Source organism: Mauremys mutica, chromosome 4 (genome assembly GCF_020497125.1).
Source record: "Mauremys mutica isolate MM-2020 ecotype Southern chromosome 4, ASM2049712v1, whole genome shotgun sequence".
Classification (NCBI taxonomy): Eukaryota; Metazoa; Chordata; order Testudines; family Geoemydidae; genus Mauremys; species Mauremys mutica.
Window position 1 is genome coordinate 98,434,996 of NC_059075.1, and position 21,349 is coordinate 98,456,344.

General features: G+C 46.8%; 1 long non-coding RNA gene across 1 annotated transcript in view; it reads left to right on the forward strand.

Moving 5' to 3' along the window:
- The first annotated feature begins 827 nt into the window (after window positions 1-827).
- The window catches only part of LOC123368938, a 102,160-nt gene continuing 81,638 nt past the window's right edge, over window positions 828-21,349 (forward strand). The window contains exon 1 of the long non-coding RNA XR_006578936.1: window positions 828-939. This is a non-coding gene — a long non-coding RNA (uncharacterized LOC123368938). The remainder of the gene's footprint in view (window positions 940-21,349) is intronic.

Consider the following 21,349-nt stretch of genomic DNA (forward strand, 5'->3'; position numbering starts at 1 on the left):
ATGCAGAAAATCAGTTGTGGCACAAGTGGGCCATGGAGTTTTTATAGCACATTGTGGGGGCCTCAGAGAGAAAAAGGTTGAGAACCCCTGCTGTAGATTACACTGCCATCTCCTTGCCCTGCTCACCGCCTGCAGCAGCACCCTCCATTCTGGCACCACAACCCTAATCCCGGCCTGGTGCAGAGGAGAACATGGGGGGACTGGAGGGCATGTTTGCCCAGCACTTCCCTGGAAACTGCAGCTCCTGTCGTTCAAGACTGGGCCAGACTCCCCACTCCAGGTGTTGCGACCTGGCACGTGGGATCACAGCACCATTCAGATTTAGCCCAGCCACCCCTCTGTTATGAGAGAGGGGCAGCCAGGCCACATTTCAGGGAGTGGCATTGGGACCTGGCACATGGGGTCACAGCACCTAGCCCCACCTGTGACTGATTAGCAGCATTCCATTTGAGCGGTAGGGCCGGATGAAGAGCCCCTGGCTGTTATAAAGGCCAGCAAGAGCTCAGTGAAATGGAATGTTGACTCCAAATAGGGCCAGGGAGGGGAAAATGGAAAGGCTCTGACAGACATTCCCTGTGTTAGCTTTGGAGGGGGGGGGGGGAAGCTGGACGGAGACTGAGTCCAGAAAGAGCAACCCTATGAGTCAGCACACGCTAAAGGAGTGGGAGAGACTGAGCACGGCCCAGGGGAGGGGTGGAAGACTCTTTTGAAAAAGAAGACAGCCTCTCAGGAAGGAAGGGCTCCACCTCTCAGGTGGGGGCAGAAAACTCTTGTGGATTTGGAGTCCATTTGAACTTTGATACCCTAGAAGAGGTGGGCTTTTCTCTTCTGATAACCAGAGGGCTAAGTCCCTGCAGCAACCAAACTGTGCACGAAGGCTGGAATATCTAACCAATGTGAGGGGAAACTGAGGCAGCAGCTGGTCTGAAGGCAGTCTGGGTAAGTGGTGCTGCTACACGAATTGTCTATGATTACATTGGTGCTATGAAATACATTTTGTAAAAGTGATGAAACTTTAGTGATGTGAGAACTTGTTGGTGTGTCTTTCCTGAGAAGCGGGTAGAGACTGCCATTTCGTGTGTGTGAATTTTTGTGTATGTTTGTCCATTCTCTGACTGACTTTTGGGCATGTCCATTACCAAATATCATATGGAAGGAACCCCAGCAGAGGGCAGTACTTGAAGGTCTGACGCTGTGACACGATTCCCAGAATTACAGTCACCTGGAGACTCTTATTAGAAAATGTCGTTCTGTGACCATCGTTCAACACACTAACAGCCTGCAACAGCGGTGGAACAAAAAATGGTGCATTGCTGTAACATTCTTTTGTAAAGTGTAGTTGCTTTCTACTCTGGCTCTGCCAGCCGATTGTGTATTTGGAAACAGTCACTGAAGGATTTGCTATGTCTGTTTTCAACTTGCCTCTCTTTTCTGTAACTATGGTAAATGAGCAATCGAGTTCAATGGGAGTTGAGTGTACTGAGCACCAATCAGGAGACACTAAAATGCTTGCAAGATTGAGCCCTACTGGCTGGAAGCTAAGGGCTCACTTGATGGCTTTCTCTTTTTAATTTGCTGTTTATTCTGCTCAACAAGGTGAAGGAAAGAGATGGACAATGTATTGTGTAAAATAAGTCAGAGTCTTCACTCAAAATAGAAGTTTTGGAGCAGGCTCTTCTTGGGAAAGCAATTGGAGAGATCAGGAGTTATGTTGTCTTTGGTCTCCTTTATGCAGTCCAGTAAAGAATGCATGAAATTAAGCTAGCATTTTATCTATACTATGTTGTGTTTCCCTTTTTTCCATAGACAAGCTAACAACTGTTTCAGGAAGATCTCATGACTATATCTGTAGACCCTGCTTCTTATTAAAGGGGCTGGTCAGATATCAGCTGTGCAGCTGCATATCTCAAGTAACACGGAAACAATGTTTGTTAGAGAGTTAGGTTGGTGTTGAGAGTACTCTGGAACTGGCCCTTAAATATCCAGCTTTGAAACAAAAGTGAAGGGCTCTTTTGCATTTCATCTTCATAGTGATGACCAAGTCCCAGCATCTGAATCCTAATTGTTGTGTGAGACACTAAGGGGAAAGGGCTGCTCACAGGTACTATAGATTTTTTTCTCTATGCCCCCCCCATTCCTTTTCTGTTCCATTAAAATCGTAGAATCATAGAAGATTAGGGTTGGAAGAGACCTCAGGAGGTCATCTAATCCAACCCCTACTCAAAGCAGGACCAACCCCAACTAATTCGTCCCAGTCAGGGCTTTGTCAAGCTGGAGCTTAAAAACCTCTAAGGATGGAGATTCCACCATCTCCCTGGGAACCCATTCCAGTGCTTCACCACCCTCCTAGTGAAATAGTGTTTTCTAATATCCAACCTAGACCTCCCCCGCTGCAACTTGAGACCATTGCTTCTTGTTTTGTCACTGCCACCATCGAGAACAGCCTAGCTCCATCCTCTTTGGTACCTCCCTTCAGGTAGTTGAAGGCTGCTATCAAATCCCCCCTCACTCTTCTCTTCTGCAGACTAAATAAGCCCAGTTCCCTCAGCCTTTCCTCATAAGTAACCCCCCAAAAAAGAACTCAGCTTTTCAAATGGCTAGTAAACCAAAGAATCAACTGCCTCTTGTCTTTTTGCAGAAAAGATTTTTTATTTAAGAGTGTTTACTTGGAAAAATCTCAGTCTGCATGAGTGATTAAAGGGCCATGGCTCTCACACAGGGTAAGGTCTCTATGTTCTAGTAGGTTTTGTTCATCTCTAACTTCTATCATCTGAGAGTGGGTAACATATTAAATACATTCATAAGGTGATGTCTTCATATTTGAAGGATTTATATATTTGTACCTTACTGTCCACTCAAATTACTCATGCAATAAAACCATAATATGATTTGGTGCATTTTTATCTGTATTATTTCCCAAAGTCTGTCTGTCTCTTGTATGTGTTGCAGAAGAAAGGTACTATCAGTTCTGCACTTCTTTTGATGGCCAGAGATTTATTGCAAAACTGGTGATGCACAATAAGGTCTTGCTGTCTTGTTTTTTGTTTTTTTAATAATTAAGTGAATTGGTGTTTTGTGACCTCGAAAAAAGGTCCTACTTCATGTCACTAAATAGGACTGTGGTATGCAAATTAGGAGGTGGGTCCAACCACAAAGTGGAGCTATAGATCCAAACTTCCCCAGAATTCATCAGGGGAAAGTACTTACATGTGGAGACTTTGGGGGTTTACTCATTTCTAATGTAGTTGAATTGGAAAGGCTGGTTGACTTGCCACTCAAGTCACAATGCCACCATTCGCTCGCTAGCTGCACTAGAACCTTAGAGTTAACAACACTTCAGGAATGGAGGCTGTTCATAACTCTGCACAAAACATTATGGTGGCTCTTTCAAAAGTTTACAACTGGACATTGACTTAATACAGCTTTGAAACTTAACTATGCAGAAGAAAAATGCTGCTTTCCCTTTATTTTTTAGTAGTTTACATTTATCACAACTGTACTGTATTTACTGTCTTTTTTATCTCTACTGCTGCCTGATTGCATACTTCTGGTTCCAAATGAGGTGTGCAGTTGACTGGTCAGTTCGTAATTCTGGTGTTGTAACTCCCAAGTACAGTTTGTAGCTGTTTCTTTATATGGCAGCAGCAGAACAAGAAGACGGGGCTGTGTCCTGCGTAGAGGTAGAACACAGAGCTCAGTCCACTACTCCTTAATGCAGCAGGAGCATGTAACACTGTGGAAATCTCAGGGTGGAGGGGGAGAGTGTGCACTATTGTAAATATATCTTATTAGATGTAGCAAAAGAGTTTCAAATGTGGCTGAGCCCCAAATAACAGCTGCATATAAAAGTATTGCCATGAAGTGAGGAAGCAGATCTTTAACTCCCAAATAATATAGGTCCCTCTTATGCAGCCATTTAGACTGTGTCTTGGTGACTACATGCACATGACCAACATACTTCATATATTAGGCTTTAGAGTTGGTTTATCACTAATTTCCGCATGATGGTGTCGATGCTGAAAATGTTAGGAGCTGCTCAGCCCTCTTTTGCATGTCATTCCTTGAAGCTTTCTGTTGTTGGTAGCAAACCCAGGAAAGAGATGCAGGAAGCTGAGTAACAACTTGCCAAATTACCAATGGGACAAGGAAATATGTAATTCTCGCGGGAACAAAGGTTTCCTCTATTAATTACTCTCCTTAATGAACTTTAATTGTTGCATACCTTGGGTAAAATCCTGACATCGCTGAAGTCCATGGTAAAATTCCCCTAAACTTTAGTGGGGTGGGGATTTCACCCCAATTCTTTCTGAAGATTGCTGAAATATTACTTGTTAAGTCTAGTTATAAGAACTGGTCATTCAAAACTAATGCCCAGTGGCATATTGTGGTTGCGTTCCTTTTAGCAATATACCTTGGAACTATTCCTCCAGCCTCTTTAGTTTTACTATCTTTGGCAGTAGGACACTTAGTTTTGGAAGACCAGCCCCAACAGATAAGCTGTTTTAAGAGGAACATAGAGAAAGAAAACTAGAAAATTTTGGAAGCTTATAACTTACCCTGTCTTTTGAGGGAAGGAAGAGGGGAACATAGTTTTTAGCTGACTTTTTTTTTCTGCTTGTTGATGATCCATGTTTGAGCTGAAAGCCATCTGAAAAGGGACTTGATTGGTAGGTCAATAAGAAATATTCTGCTGTGGGTGCAGGGGCGGCTCTAGCTTTTTTGCCGCCCCAAACACGGCAGTCAGGCTGCCTTTGGCAGCTTGCCTGCGGGAGGTCCACCGGTCCTGCAGCTTCGGCGTACCCGCCGCCGAATTGTCGCTGAATCCGCGGGACCGGTGGACCTCCCGCAGGCAAGCCGCTGAAGGCAGCCTGACTGCCGCCCTCACAGCGACTGGCAGTGCGCCCCCCGTGGCTTGCCGCCCCAGGCATGCACTTGGAGCGCTGGTGCCTGGAGCCGCCACTGTGTGAGTGTATGTGATAAGCAGAATACATAGCTTTTACAGGAATGTGATTGGTAGTTAGATTTTCAAAGGCATCTGGGCACCTAATCCCCATTTGTGCCTTTGGAAATCATCCCCCATTAAGGCTTTTGCTACCTGCATATGCATAACTATCAATTAGAAATCAAGTGATATTAATCTGATACCTAGGAGGAAAGCTAGCTCCAAATTAATTTCTTACCGCTGCCCATCTGTTATACCCTATGAATTTTTACTGTGACTTCATACAAATATGAGCAAATTATGAATGTAATATATAGGAATTACTTGCAAGATTATCCACTTAATATTTTGCTTTCCTAATGCCACAACACAATAGAAAACTGTTGTACTCCCCTACCACATATTATGATAGTCGAATGTAATAATAGCAGCAAGGAATCCTGTGGCACCTTATAGACTAACAGACGTTTTGCAGCATGAGCTTTCGCGGGTCTTGCATCCGAAGAAGTGGGTATTCACCCGCAAAAGCTCATGCTGCAAAACGTCTGTTAGTCTATAAGGTGCCACAGGATTCTTTGCTGCTTTTACAGATCCAGACTAACACGGCTACCCCTCTGAATGTAATAATAGTTATGCATATAATGCTTTGCCTCCAAAAGGATTCTGAACTTTCTTTAGAAACTTCACAAATCAAAGATGTCATTGTGAAGCCTTTACTCAATTAAGCAGACATAATTCACATGAGTAAAGCTTTGCAGGACTGAGCCTTACTCAGAAACTCCTAGGGTATGTCTACACTGCAATTAAAAACCCATGGCTGGCCTGTGCCAGCTGACTCAGGCAGTCAGGCTAAGGGCTGTTTTATTGCAAGGGAGACATTACAGCAAAGAGTCCTGTGGCACCTTATAGACTAACAGACGTATTGGAGCATAAGCTTTCGTGGGTGAATAGTCTGACCTTCTGTATGTTACAGGCCTTAGAATGTCACCCAGTTAGCTCTGTATTAAGCCCGGTAGTGTATGTTTGACTAACGCACGTCTTTCAGAAAGTCATGGAGTCCTGCTTTGAAAAAAATCAAGAGATGGAAACTCCATCACTTACCTTGGTGGTTTGTTCCAATGGTTAATATCTCTCTCAGTTTAAAAAAAACTGTGTTGTTTCTATTTTGAATTTGACTGGCTTCAGCTTCCTTCCATTAATTCTTGTTATGCCTTTGTCCACTAGATTAGAGTCCCTTGGTACCTGGTATTTTTCTGCCAGTTAAGATAAATTATACACTGTAATCACCTCTGAATTTTTTTTATAAGCTAAACAGATTGAGTTCTCTCACTGAAAGGCAATTTTCCAGCCCTCATGTCAATTTGGTGGCTGTCTTCTGCATCCTCGCCAATTTTTCAATACCATTTTTAAGTGTGGATACCAGAACTGGGTGCACTATTCCAGTATTGGTATCACAACGGTGGTATGTTTTCTAATAAGATGAACATCTGTGTACTAGTTAAAACAAGAGATTGGCCCAAGGCACAGAATATGGGTCCGGGTCTGAATTCTTCACGTTTGGTATGGGGAAAGGGTTCAGCTCTGTGCTTTTGGTTCAACCTGTTCTAGAGATAAGGGCCAATTGTGCAGTTTGGATCCCATGCAGAGGAGTTCAGCTCTGGGGTTCTGGTTCAATCCTAATTCTAGTCAAAGCTTCTGTGCCATAAAACACAAATTTCTTCTTCGAGTGCTTGCTCATATCGATTCCAATTAGGTGTGCGCGCGCTGCGTGCATGTTCGTCGGAAGATTTTTACCCTGGCAACACTCGGTGGGTCGGCTGGGTCACCCCCTGGAGTGGCGCCATTATGGCGCCGGATATATACCCCTGCTGAACCAATGGCCCCTCAGTTCTTTCTTACCGCCCGTGACGGTCGTTGGAACTGTGGAGCGCGGCTTTGCTGATCTCCACTTCCCTAGCTTACTCGTCGTTCTTTCCTGTTAATTGTGTTTATAGTTCGAGTTTTTACAGTTATAGTTAGTGTTAGTTGTTGTGTATATATATAGTTAGTGTATATAGTTGAGCGGGGATCAGGGATTAGCCCCTTTCCTCCACCCCGGTGCTGGGCTCATGCCCAGGTCACCGGGATTCAAACTGTGCTCGGTGTGCCAAAAGCCGATGCCAATAGGGGATCCCCACGACTCCTGCCTCAAGTGCTTAGGGGAATCCCACCTTCCTGACAAGTGCCGCATCTGTAAGTCATTTAAACCGAGGACAAAAAAGGAGCGGGACTTTTGACTGAAACAGCTCCTCATGGAGGCGGCACTTAGCCCTGCAACGTCGGTACCGAGCACTCAAGAGCCTGTATCGGTGAGGCGCACTCCTTCGGCTCCGGACCGCTCCGGTACCGCGAAGGAGCCACGGCACCGGCCCTCACCGGCACCGACGTCTGCTCAGCACCTCTCCCTGCTTCGGCACCATCCGCACCGCAAAAGGAGCGCCCGTCGAAGACGGATCGCCTGGCACCATCATCTGCCGCGGCACCGCCGAGTGCGGCACCGCAGAATGAGGCACAGTTGGTTCCGGTCCTGCAAGGGCCGTTGAGTCCAGTGCCTGAAAGCTCCCCGGCTCACGCTGTGGTTGAGCTTGCTCTCCCATCTACACCAGAGACCTTCTCCACAGCAAGAGAGCTGATAGCCATGACGGAGACTGCATGGCATCAACCCCCGGCACCAACGGTGCGGGTCATCCAATCCATTGGGAAACCTGCCTTGGTGAGGCCGCCCTCCGTCGGACCCGCAGAGAGATGTCGTTCAAGATCTCGGTCTCACTGACGCTCTCAATCACACCGATCCCGCTCCCGGTGCCGCTCGCAGTCCTGGCACCGCTCTCCATCGCAGTACCGGTTGCACTCGCGGCACTGCTCGGCCTCCCATTCGCCTGGCAGATACTCCCGGTACCGATCCGACTCCCGGCACCGTCCACGGCACCGCGCATCTAGCAGCCGCTTCAGGCAAAGGGACTCGAGATCCCGGTCGACCTCCCGGCACCGCTACGGTCGCAGGTCCCGGTCTCGCTCACGGTACCGTTACAGTTCCCGGTACCGCTCCCCGGTGCCGTCCTGGGAAAGACCAACCCGAGACGTGGCTCCCTTTCAGGGTCTATCAGCACCGCCTTGGCCATCAAGACACACCTTGGTGTCATCACAGGCTGGTAGCGTTTCCTATCCACAGGATCGTGACTCCGATGTCCCCAGCCATGTATTCCCTGAGAGCCAGGGCCATGAGCAAGGACCCCATCAGTGGTCTTTCTGGACACCGTGGGCATACCACCAAGCCCAAGGTGCTCCCTCAGTTGCACCACGGTCTGCCCCACTGGGCACCAGAGGCAACTGTAAGCCGCCCCCCCCATGGGTACGGATGAGGCTTCGGTACCACCTGCAGACACCCAGGTCCCACCTGAGTCTGACGCCGCTCCTCAAGAACAGGAGCCCCCACAGGACCCTCTTGTCCCTGGCCTCTCCTCTTCCTCCTCACCAGACGAGGCTGTGGCAGGAACATCCTCCTCCGGCCCTCCCCCAATTGATCTAAGGGCCCATCAAGACCTCTTGAGACGAGTGGTGCAGAATATGAATCTGCAGGTGGAGGAGGTCCCTGAAATAGAGGACCCAGTAGTGGACATCCTATCTGCAGACACACCTACTAGAGTGGCTCTGCCGTTTATCCGCACTATACAGGCAAATGCGGACACTATTTGGCAATCCCCAGCCTCGATCCCCCCCACAGCCAGGGGAATAGAGAGAAAATACATGGTTCCCTCCAAGGGGTATGAGTATCTCTACATACACCCACCTCCTTGCTCCCTAGTAGTTCAATCAGTGAACTAGAGGGAGTGTCATGGCCAGCAAGCTCCTGCTCCCAAGTCGAAGGAGACTGTTGCATCGCAGGCGTACATGAACAAAGCTCAGCAGTCAATATGATTGGAAGCAAAGTCTTTTATTTCTCTCCAGCATGCTCTTATATACAATTAAGGTCAAGCAATCAAGCAGTTGCTAATTGGTTAATAAGGTACACACAAGCACAGCTGTAACTTCATTGGATAATTGCCATTCTGTACCACCTTCTAATTTATTATCCTGTTTACTGCCTACCAGCAGATAAGAACTAGCCTCATCCTAAAAACTTGCATGTCAATTTCTCACACTCTCATGCAAAACAATCCCACAGGAGACTAGGCGCATGGACCTCTTAGGCCGCAAAATATATTCGGCTGGGGGCCTTCAACTTAGGGTGGCAAACCAGAAAGCCCTCCTAAGTAGGTATAACTATAACACGTGGACGTCCTTGGGGAAGTTTATGGAGCTTCTTCCCCAGAAGTCCCTACAAGAATTTGCGGCCCTGCTTGAGGAGGGTAAGAAGGTGGCGAGAACCTCCCTCCAAGCCTCTCTGGACACAGCGGACTCTGCTGCCAGGACTCTGGCGTCTGGAGTGACGATGAGGCGTATCTCCTGGTTTCAGGTATCAGGCCTTCCTCCTGAATTACAACAAACCATTCAGGACTTGCCCTTTGAAGGCCAGGGGCTCTTCTCAGACAAGACTGATCCCAGATTACAAAGTCTGAAGGACAATCGCGTAATAATGAGCTCGCTGGGGATGCACACACCAGTGACCCAATGCAGGACCTTCTGACCCCAGCCTCACCGTACTTACCCCCCGCCTAGGCCACGACAGGACTTCAGCAGAAGGCGTGGCTGAGGGAATCGACGGAGGCAGTCTGGCCTACAGGGGGGTCAAAATCAGGCCCCCCCTAAACCACCGGCGGGGCCCAAACAGAACTTTTGATGGGACACCCGAGGACGGCCCACCAGTTGTTTTCCCGGATCCTTCCCTTCCCTTTTACAACCGCCTCTCCCATTTCCTCCCTGCATGGTCCCAGCTAACTTCGGATCGTTGGGTCCTGCGCACGGTGGAGTTGGGATACCACCTTCAGTTTGTTTCAACCCCACCTTCCCACCCTCCCTTCTTGTCCCTCTTCAGGGACCCCTCTCACGAGCAATTCCTCTTACAAGAGGTCCAGTCGCTCCTAACCATTGGAGCCATAGAGGAGGTACCAAAAGACCTAATGGGCAAGGGGTTTTATTCCCGCTACTTCCTAATCCCCAAGGCACAGGGATGTCTATGACCGATCCTAGACCTGCAAGGACTCAACAAATTCATGATAAAGTTGAAGTTCCGCATGGTATCCCTGGGGACCATTATCCCGTCTTTGGATCCCGGAGACTAGAATGCCGCCCTTGATATGAAGGATGCGTATTTCCACATTGCAATTTACCCACCACACAGACGGTACCTCCGTTTTGTGGTCAACCATCAACATTTTCAGTTCACGGTCCTTCCATTTGGCCTTTCTACGGCTCCGCAAGTATTCACAAAATGCATGGCCGTAGTTGCCGCCTCCCTCAGGCGTCATCGGGTGCACGTCTACCCATATCTCAACGATTGGCTCATTCGAGGGACCTCTGAGTCACAAGTGAGACATCACCTGTACATCGTCAAAGACCTATTTAGGAGCCTGGGCCTGATGATCAACATAGAGAAGTCTACTCTGATACCCACGCAGAGAATAGACTTCATCGGGGCGATTCTGGACTCCAATCTGGCCAGAGCCTGCCTGCCACAGCCTCGTTTTCAAGTGATGGCTACAATTATTCAAGGCCTCCAAACCTTCCCGACAACGTCGGCTCGCACTTGTCTCAGCCTAGTAGGTCACATGGCCACCTGCACCTTCGTGACCAAACACGCCAGGCTACGCCTCCGTTCATTCCAAACCTGGCTTGCCTCAGTATACCGGCCGGGCCGGGAGAGCCTGGACTCGATACTCACTGTTCCCTCGAATGTTCTAGGCTCCCTAACCTGGTGGCTAACCCCCACTGTAGTCTGTGCAGGGATGCCATTCCACCCACCGCAACCTTCGATGGCCCTAACCATGGACGCGTCATCTCTGGGTCGGGGTGCCCACCTCGAGGGCCGCCGCACTCAAAGCCTCTGGTCACCTCAAGAACTAACGTTACACATCAATGTGCGGGAGCTGAGGGCGATTCGTCTAGCGTGCCAGGTGTTTTGAGAGCTTATCCAAGGCCGTTGTGTTTCAGTGTTCACGGACAACACAACGGCCATGTTTTACATAAACAAGCAGGGCGGAGCACACTCCTCCCTCCTTTGTCAGGAATCCATCCAGCTCTGGGACTTTTGCATAGCCCACTCAATCAATCTGGTAGCGTGCTTTCTCCCAGGAGTTCAGAACACTCTGGTGGATCACCTCAGCAGATCCTTCCTGTCTCACGAGTGGTCGTTTCGTCCGGACGTTATCCATTCTGTTTTCCAGAAGTGGGGTTTTCCCCACATAGACCTCTTCGCCTCCCGCGATAACAGAAAATGCCAAGTGTTCTGCTCCTTCCAGGGGCGTTCCCTGGGCTCACTCTCAGACGCATTCCTGATATCGTGGAGGAACCGTCTACTGTACGCCTTTCCACCGTTCCCGCTGGTCGACAGGGTCCTCCTCAAGCTCCGCAGGGACAGGGCCCACCTGATCATGAGCGCTCCAGCGTGGCCGAGGCAGCACTGGTACACCATGTTGTTCGACCTCTCAGTGGCAGACCTAATTCCCCTACCACTCTGGCCTGATCTCATAACTCAGGACTTCGGCAGACTTCACCATCCAGACCTACAGTCTCTTCACCTCACAGCATGGTTGCTGCGTGGTTAAGCCGGTCCGAGTTACGTTGCTCTGCCTTGGTCCAACAGGTACTCTTGGGCAGTAGGAAGCCTTCCACTAGGTTGACACATCTGGCCAAGTGGAAGCATTTCTCCTGCTGGTGTGCTCAACGTAACGCTGTCCCCACGCAGGTACCAGTTCCTACTGTCCTGGACTACCTCTGGTCCCTGAAAGAACACGGCCTGGCAGTCTCTTCCATAAAAGTACATCTGGCAGCCATCTCCACCTTCCACCCAGGGGAGAACGGGCGATCAGTCTTCTCTCAGCCCATGGTTTCAAGGTTCCTCAAGGGCTTGGAACGTTTGTACCCGCAGGTTAGACGCCCTACCCCTACCTGGGACCTCAATCTGGTTCTAGCCAAGCTTATGGGTGCTCTTTTCGAACCGCTAGCCACCTGCTCGCTGCTGTACCTCTTCTGAAAGACAGCCTTCCTCGTCGCCATTACTTCGGCAAGGCGAGTGTCCCAGCTTCGGGCCCTGACAGTGGACCCCCCGTATACGGTGTTTCATAACGACAAGGTACAGCTGCGACCACACCCCGCCTTCCTCCCTAAGGTGGTGTCCGCCTTTCATGTCAATCAAGACATCTTCCTTCCGGTCTTCTTCCCGAAGCCGCACTCGTCGCATCGGGAACAACAGCTGCACTCCCTAGATGTCCACAGGGCTCTCGCCTTTTATATCGAAAGAACAAAGCCCTTTCGAAAGTCGCCTCAGCTCTTTGTAGCGGTGGCAGACTGGATGAAGGGCCTGCCGGTCTCCTCCCAGCGAATTTCATCTTGGGTGACGTCTTGCATCCGTGCCTGCTATGATTTGGCTCACGCTCTGACTAGCCACCTCACCGCCCATTCTACTCGGGCTCAAGCTTCATCTGCCACCTTCCTGGCCCATGTTCCCATCCAGGAGATATGTCGGGCAGCTGCTTGGTCATCGATTCACACCTTTGTGTCACATTACACATTGGTACAACAGTCCAGAGATGATGCAGCATTTGGCTCAGCAGTTTTACATTCTGCGACATCTCACTCCGACCCCACGGCCTAGGTAAGGCTTGGGAGTCACCTAATTGGAATCGATATGAGCAAGCACTTGAAGAAGAAAAGACAGTTACTCACCTTTGTAACTGTTGTTCTTCGAGATGTGTTGCTCATATCCATTCCAAACCCGCCCTCCTTCCCCTCTGTCGGAGTAGCCGGCAAGAAGGAACTGAGGGGCCGTTGGGTCGGCAGGGGTATATAGCTGGCACCACTCCAAGGGGCGACCCAGCCGACCCACCGAGTGTTGCTAGGGTAAAAATCTTCCGACGAACGTGCACATGGTGCGCGCACACCTAATTGGAATGGATATGAGCAACACATCTCGAAGAACAACAGTTACAAAGGTGAGTAACCGTCTTTTACATCAGAAAATAAGTATTCAAAATATTGTAGTAAGCTAGCTAGTGCTTACATAAGTTTTGATATAGTCTGTACAATATGATATGTCCTGATTCAGACTTTGACAATGTGGTTTGCCAATGGCATGTCTAGTATGGGAATAAAACAGCAAATAACACTTCCCAAGTCAAATTTGCCAATATCTAACTTAAACTCAGCCCAAAAGGACAGAGAGATTCTTGTAGTCTGGCTTCCAGCTCTGGTCTGGAACTGTTTTGCATTTATTTTGGTCAGTCCTACAGTCCCACTAAAATCTAGTCTGTCTTCATAAATGTGTCATCAAAATAAAGTTGTGGTGATGAGGACAACGCAAAAATGTTCCTCTGTGCTTGGCTTCAGTATTCTGTGTGTCTGATGTATGTATTTAACTTACAGTTTTTCCTTTTGAACATCCATAGTTTGTTCAGTGGAGATGATAAAACCGCCTCCTTGAGTGACTGATTACACCTCCTGCTTTTAATCCAGGCTTTATTGAGGTTGACATACACCATCCCCAGTGGATTTGTGGTTTTACCCATCGGAAAGATTTTTGCATGTGAAGTCACGTTTTCGCATAAAATTACAAATTCTCTTACATAAAAGAAACACGTGTTTTATAAACATTGGAAGAACTTTCAAACTTCTTAGACATACAGCAGCCTTTAGATTGCCTAAAATGTTTCTGTTATATAGGCTGTCAGCATTCCCAGATGGGGAGCCTGACATAGTCAGGATCAGCAGAGTGTAGAGAGTCTCAAACATGACCGATTATCCTGGCTATACCTCTTCTGCTGGCAACAGGGAGGGAGGATGGCATAAAACTTCTATGCCACTGAAGTATTACTGTAGCATGAGTGATCCTGTGGGGTTGGTTAGACTGGTCTTAAAGGGTGCTTTGTGCTTGAGGGCCAGTGCAAAGCAGCTGTGGCACAACTAGGGCTATGGGAAATTGTCTGTCATGTGAATTGGTATTCTGGCAACCTTTAAATCTTTGAGCCTGCAGACAATGCTTCCTCCAGATTTTCACAAAAAAATTCTATTGATATGCACTAAAGACCAATGATCACTCACAGCTTATCTAGATCTGCCCATAGGCCAGGGTTTCTTGTCCCTTTCATCTAGCATCTATGAGAGCTCCATCTGCTTCCCAAAGAGAGAATAAATCCATATACTTTTCTGAGTCCTGGAAACAAGATGGGGGGTGAGGTGGAAATTCAGTGCACAATTATAATAATTAGATCTTCTAGAAGAAATAAACCAGCTGTTTTGCACTTCACTCCAAAGACTTAAACCCAAAAGCACCATGAGTCAACTTTATAGAGTTAAAAAAAAAACACCAGAAACATAAAACCCCCAGACTTATAGGGACACAGGAAAACAACACATCATCAGACTTCTATAAAGAATTCGCTCTAACCCTGAGGATGCCTCTGCCAAGATTCAGCTTGGAAAATATTTTAAAATATGTGCTTATTTAACCCCTGAAAAGGAAGTAAATTTGGAACTGCTGACTCACCCTTAACTAGAGTTTTGCAAACAGTGCATACTCCATAATGCAATTTAAAGAAAAGACCTTATAAATCAAGAGGCATAAACAGCAGAGCATCCAAAATAGTCAAATATCCTTCACCTTTTATCATGTCAATTTTTCTCTCAGTATGTTTACACAGTTACCGTTACCAACAACATCTGTATCCCAAGTTAAGATTCCAAGAATTTGAAACCACAACAGTACTTGCTTGTAAATAAGAAGGATTTGCCACACCTTACATATGCGCCTGTAGCTGTCCATTGTCACACACAGTTCTCAGTAGGAATGCCTGTATGATGACAGATGCCTTCTTAAGATGTACATGCAATGTCTATACCTTTTCTTAAATACAGATGAAGATAACTGAGACCTCAGATAACAAACTATATTGCATAGTTCTCACAGCTTGGGCAAGGTCCCTGTTTCTATGACTGATGATCTTTGGAGTCTGAAATCCTGTTGTCCCAGGAGCTGCCAGTTCCCTGGCTTGATTGGAAGAAGGTGTCTGTGGATCTCCGTGCTATTGACATGACTAATTCTTGCAGGTAGAAAGGTCCCTCTGGGAGAAAAATCCTTCATCACTAGCTCATTATTTGGGCTCGTGTGTCCCTTCGGTGTTTGTGTTCCAATTTTGAGGTACAATCACGTAATCTATTTGCTCATCATTTCTCAGTAAGGTCCTCCATTTAACTGATGTGCAAACACATACTGTAGCCCTTTTATTTTTCTGATACACACAATGTATGGCTGATTCCATAACTTTCAGACTTGACATTACATCAAAATATTTCATGGAGGGCTTGGGTGTGGACCTTCTAATCTCCCATACAATAAAACCAAAATATGAGAGAGCATTGTGCACAACTGCATCTGAATGAAGATGGTGTCCTGCTTATATATTTCAACTTTAAATGCTAAAAATGCAGCTGCCATAGACACAGTGACTTGCTCTTCGCTCTGTCTCTCAAAAAGACTTTATATTTGTCCTTTCTTTGTATTTTTCTTAATATGAACTTTTTTTTCTAGGCTGAAAATATGTTTAGCTCCTTGTGTATGTGAAAACATACCAGATAGGCCATTTAAAAACATGTTTGTGTGGGAGCTGGTTATTTCAGCTGAGATTTTTCAATACAAGAGAGTCAACATGTAGTAATTGTATCCACTGAAACGGAGAATAACAAAATAATCCCAAAGTATCTAGTACACTCAAATACTTTTCCATTATTTTATTTTTTTAAACTGTTAATTTCTTAAACTTTAGGAAGACACTTAGCTTAGATTATTTTTTTTAATGTGCTACCTTGCCTTTGTTACTGACAACTCCAAGCTCAGGCAATTAACAATGAAATGATTTTTTTAATCTAGTGGTGTTTTGGTTGTTTGGGAAAATAGACTGGCCAGCTTTGCCTCTTTGATCAGGTTTCACTTCCTAATTTTCATGAATTCAGAATTCTGCTTTGTTTGGCTTGGTTGTTAATCATCTTAAAGAAACTGTTTCTATTGTGTTGGGGTGTTTTTAAGTGAAATGTTTTCACTTTGTTAGACTTCTGTAGAATCTTGTTACTGCTGCTCAAACTTTGTTGGTATTGTCTCTCAAATGTTCGGGGGGGGGTGTTTGTTTTTAACTTTAAGGAGTGGTTGGATTTGGGGTTTCTCTAAATACTGTGGAAACTAGCAGATATTTGCCAAACATTATAATATTTAAAAGTAGGTCAAATTTGGGGAACAATCTATTTGACCATGTCATTTATGCACTTTTTTTGTAACATATCCAACAATAATACTACTTATACTAGAGAGTGAAATTAATAAATGCAGAACACTGTTTATTGGACACAGGTACTGAAAGATTTCCAGATTTGTCACTTTAGAATTTCCAGAAACCCATGTTTGAGAAATAGATGTTGTTTGGCCTCCTCAATTTAAGTAACTGAATTTCCCAGAATTTCTTTTCTTTTTTATCATAACTATTTCTTCTCATGTTGGATTTTTCAATGAATAGAACACTGGCTAAATGTTGGTGTCATTTTAGTTTCTATTCTCAACTTTGATTTATGCTCTAATCTACACAAATCTCATTTGTTTCAAATGCCTTACTTATATGTATAGAGTCGCTGACTTGGCTCAATTCCTGTTTTTCTGATTTGGAAAATTAATCTAGCTCTCATCTGGACCAAGTAATGCTGGTCCAACCCCCTTTAAACACATGTAAAAGGCCTTATTTCTGGGTTTGGGTTTTTTTTCATATTTCATTAAAACATCCAAAGATGCAATGGACTGTTCTATAAATGTCCAAACTCCATATTCTCTTATGTAACTGCCTTGTGAAAGTTTTCCCAACATAGTTTATTTGGGAGCAAACAATCTGTGTGTAATTCCATTTTTTGTTTTCAATTTGTACTGGAATTATTTCTCCACACATTGAAGAGTGAAGATAGTTCCTCATTTTCACAAGGTTCTAACCCCATGCTTTTCCTTTTCACCTCCTTTCAGTACACTTTGTTCGGTTAACTTTGTCAACATTCTAGAGAGCTACAATCGGTGAGTTTCCTTTTTCTTTGAATGACTGTCCAGACAGATTGCACTCTTGCCACACACGTGCCACGTGTGAGAGACTGGATTTGTTTGGCTAGCAATGTTTAGGGCTGTGTTTTGGCTCTGGATGCCCTCCTCCCCCCCTCCACTGAGGGCATATAGTGTGAGGTGAGACCCAACCATTCTTCAGTTCCTTCTTAGTCTTTGTCGTGAGCTAGAACACCTGCAATGTCTGCTTGCTCTGCATGCTGTCTCATTTACTTGTATATAATAGTGTAGTGTATTTGGCTTTTTGGGCTGCTTGGGGGGTTTTTTTGGTTTTTTTTTTTTTTTTTTACACCTATTGGCAAAGACCTGGTTTAAGACCTGTTCCACATATGACACTTGGATGCCCATTGACAACAATTAGTCCTGGTGCCCGCTTTGTCTGAGAGAAGGACATATCTGAGTGATGTTTACAGTTGCCAATTTTGGTTGGACATATTCCTGGAGGTATCATCATGACATAATATTTAATTAAAGATTAATCTTTAATTCCTGGAGACTCCAGGACAATCCTGTCATTCTTACTCCAATGAGTACCCAGAGAGTTAGGGGGAAGGCAAGGCTGACGCTTTCTCTGTTAGAGAAGTCAATGCAAGCCTCGGCAGACTCTGAGAAGGGAGCTATGCCAATGCCTCAGACAACTGGCAGTTGCTCTGTCAGTGCCCTGGTGAGCCATGATTCCACTCAGTGGATATGGCCCAGCAGCTCAAAGAGGCCCCAATCATCAGCCTCTACACTGGCATCAATGTGTGATGAGCAGAAAGAGCACTGCTCCAATGAGCCCAGACTGCCAAAGTTGCCATCTTCGGCATTGGGCAAAAGACAGACATATCATCAGCTACATGACTCATCTCAGCTCCTACATGTAAGGGCCACAAACCTGAGAAGGCCCATCGTAGTGCCTCTGTACTGACGTCCAAGGTGCACAGGCAAAACCCTCTAAGCCACTGGTCCCCAAATTTTTCATGGTCACGCCCCACCCCAGGAGCCAGAGTGGGGCCATGGCTCGGAGTGGGGAGAGGGAATGGGATAAGGAGGATGTCAGGGCTGGTGCCAGGAATGGGGCCGAGGCTGGGGGTGGAAGCCTTGGCAGAGCTGCTGTCAGGGGCCGAGGCTGGGGCTGGAGCAGAGCAGGGATGGGTAGCACTCAATGAGGACTGGCCCTGGCCCTGCTGTGCCCCCACTGAATGTTCCTCCACAACCCCTTGGGGGGTGCACCCCACAGTTTTGGGACCTCTGCTCTAAGTAAGCTCCTCTTCTCTGGGGGTCCCTGTTGCTGCTACTACATCTTCATTAGCTTTGTCATCTCCTTGACTGCTCAAATTTATTGCCCCTTCCAACTTTCAGGGAACTCTTTGGTGCAACCATTTCTTCCTTATCTTTTGTTTAAAGGCAAATCACCCAAACCAATCTGCTTGGTTCTTGCATCAGAACCTGTGTGCACCCACTCTGAGTACAATGGTACATACAGAACAGGGAGCCAGGAACTCCTGAATTCTAATCCTTGACTGCCACCACTCCCTGTATGACTTTGAACAAATAACTTAGGCCAACATTTTAAAATGCGTGCCCACTAGATCTGGGTCCCTCCCTATTAGGTTACCCAACAGGAGACAGCTAAGGCCTAACTTTTTAGAGGTGGGGAGCCCCACAACTTCAATTTGAAGTCATTGGTGTCTGCAGATGCTCAGCCCCTCTGCAAATTAGAACTTTAGTCTCAAGCTGCACATCCGAAAACTTTGAGATGCCCATCATTTGAAAATCTGCATCTGCAAAGTGGGAATAATGATACTTACCATACCCTACATCATGGGTGTGTTGTGAGGATAATCCAGTTACTGTGTGCACAATAGTTCTTCAAAGTATTTCACTAAAAATTGTTAGTGCTAAAGGGTGCAGTCTCCCACTGCTATAATAATTCTAAGGAAAGCTCAAATAACCATTTTCAATAGTTTCAAGACTACTTCAATCAATGTGTAGTTTTGTGGGGGGGTGTTTTTTGCTTTTTGGTTTTGTTTTAAATAAAATAAAGGGAGACGATAGTGGCTTTCTGCAACTGTTAATATTCAATATTAACACACTCTGATTTCAAAATAAGTTGTATCTGGGGGAAGGACTCAGTTCCCCCCCCCCGTGGTTCTAGCCCCCACCACCCATTCGCGAGCCTCCCTCCCCCGCTCACTGCATTCCCCCTCCCTCAGTGGCTTGCTCTCCCCCACCCTCACTCACTTTCACTGGGATGGGGCAGAGGGTGGGGTGCAGGAGGGGGTGAGGGCTCTAATTGTGGGTGTGGGCTCTGGGGTGGGGCCAGAAATGAGGGGTTCAGGGTGTGGGGAGGAGTCTACGGGCTGGGACAGGGAGAATGGGTGAAGGCTCCGGCTAGGGGTGCGAGCTCTGGGGTGGGGCTGGGGATGAGGGGTTTGGGGTGCAGGAGGGGCTCCAGGCTGGGACATGGGGCTGAGGGATTCAGAGTGTGGGAGGGGGCTGTGGGTTGAGGCAGGGGGTTGGAACACGGGCTCTGGGTTGGGGCTGGGGATGAGGAGTTCAGGGTGTGGGAGGGGGACTCTGGGCTGGGGTAGGGGGTTGGAGGGCAGGGGGATGGGGGCCCCAGCTGGGGGTGCAGGCTCTGGGTTGGGGCTGGGAATGAGGGGCTTGGGGTACAGGAGGGGGCTCTGGGTTTCGGGGGCTCAGGGTAGGGGCATGGGCTTACCTCAGGCAGCTCCTGGTCAGCGGCACAGCGGGGCTAAGGCAGCCAATAGGAGTGCGGAGCCAGTGCTCGGGGCGGGGGCAGGGTGCTGAGTCCCCTTGCCCCCCTGCCTAGGAGCAGGTCTGCTGGCCACTTCCAGGGCACAGCATGGAGACAGGACAGGTAGGGACTAGTTTGCCTTAGCCCTGCAGCACTGCCGACCGGACTTTTAACAGCCCGGTCGGAGGTGCTGACCAGAGCTGCCAGGGTCCATTTTCGACCGGGCGTTCCAGTTAAAAACTGGACACCTAGACACCCTAACCCAAGTATGAGCAGCTGAACCTCAGATAAGTGAAAGCAGAGCTCATTTTTGTTAGAGATTGTATGCCTCTCTTACTTCGCTATGTTTAGCACCTAGAGAATACATACTTGGTGTGCTAAAAGTACCTCAGAGAGATAAGGATTTATAACCATCCTGTATGCATTAATTACAATAATGCTGAGAGGAGTAAATCGTAAAGGGAGACATCTGCTTATAAAGATCTTTTTCAGCAGGAATAGCAATCACATTTGTAGCTTTCTCTTTAAGCCACTTACAATGAATGTTCAAAATACACCCAAGCTGCAAACTTTGGATCCAGATTTAGACCCAAATTATTTCAAAGTTCAGGAGCATTCAGATGTAGGGCTTCAAATTTGGTCCATTGTCAAAAGGAGGCAGCTGCAAAGTTTGGATCCAGATCCAAACTTTTGAAAAGGTCAGGCCCATCTCATAGGAGCTATAATAAATACCATGAATACAGGATTGTTTCCTGTTTGGACTTCAATATTAATGACTATGTAAGAAAAGCAAATGTGTTCACCTTGTTCTCTTTATTCTATTTGTTGTGTGTACAATTAGAAGTCACATCTCTCCTCCTAAATAAGGCATTCTGTTTACTTTCAAAAAAGGAAACTGGAAACCCCACTCCTGTTTCATATATGTTGTTTAACATCTTTTTTACTCCAACAGGTCCAGCAGCCTTTCCACAAAAGATCCGGGTGACAGTCCCCAGGGCATAGTGATTTCAAAGTACAGTTTGGCTCTGTTCTTTCACTAGAAAGGTGATTCTCTCATTAAGTTATTGCTTGTCTGGATGGGCCCAAAGGTCAAACTCAAGGGGTGGTATTTTTCCTATTTGTTCGTAGTTTAGCCTGGTATTTTTGGGTTGGCTGTGGGTCAGTCTCTGCTCAGCCAGCAGCTGTAATGGCCAGTTCAAAGAGTCACAAGAAAACATTAGTTTGTTAATTCATTCTTGTGTTACCAGGAACTTCCATTAATTTGACTTGGAAAATATGCCTAATCCCACTGAAACGTTCTCCAGTCAGTTTCTGATACAAAGGATCAGATGGTGGCCATTGTGGACTGTGACTTTGGGTCACAAGCCAATGACTAGAAGTTGGGTGG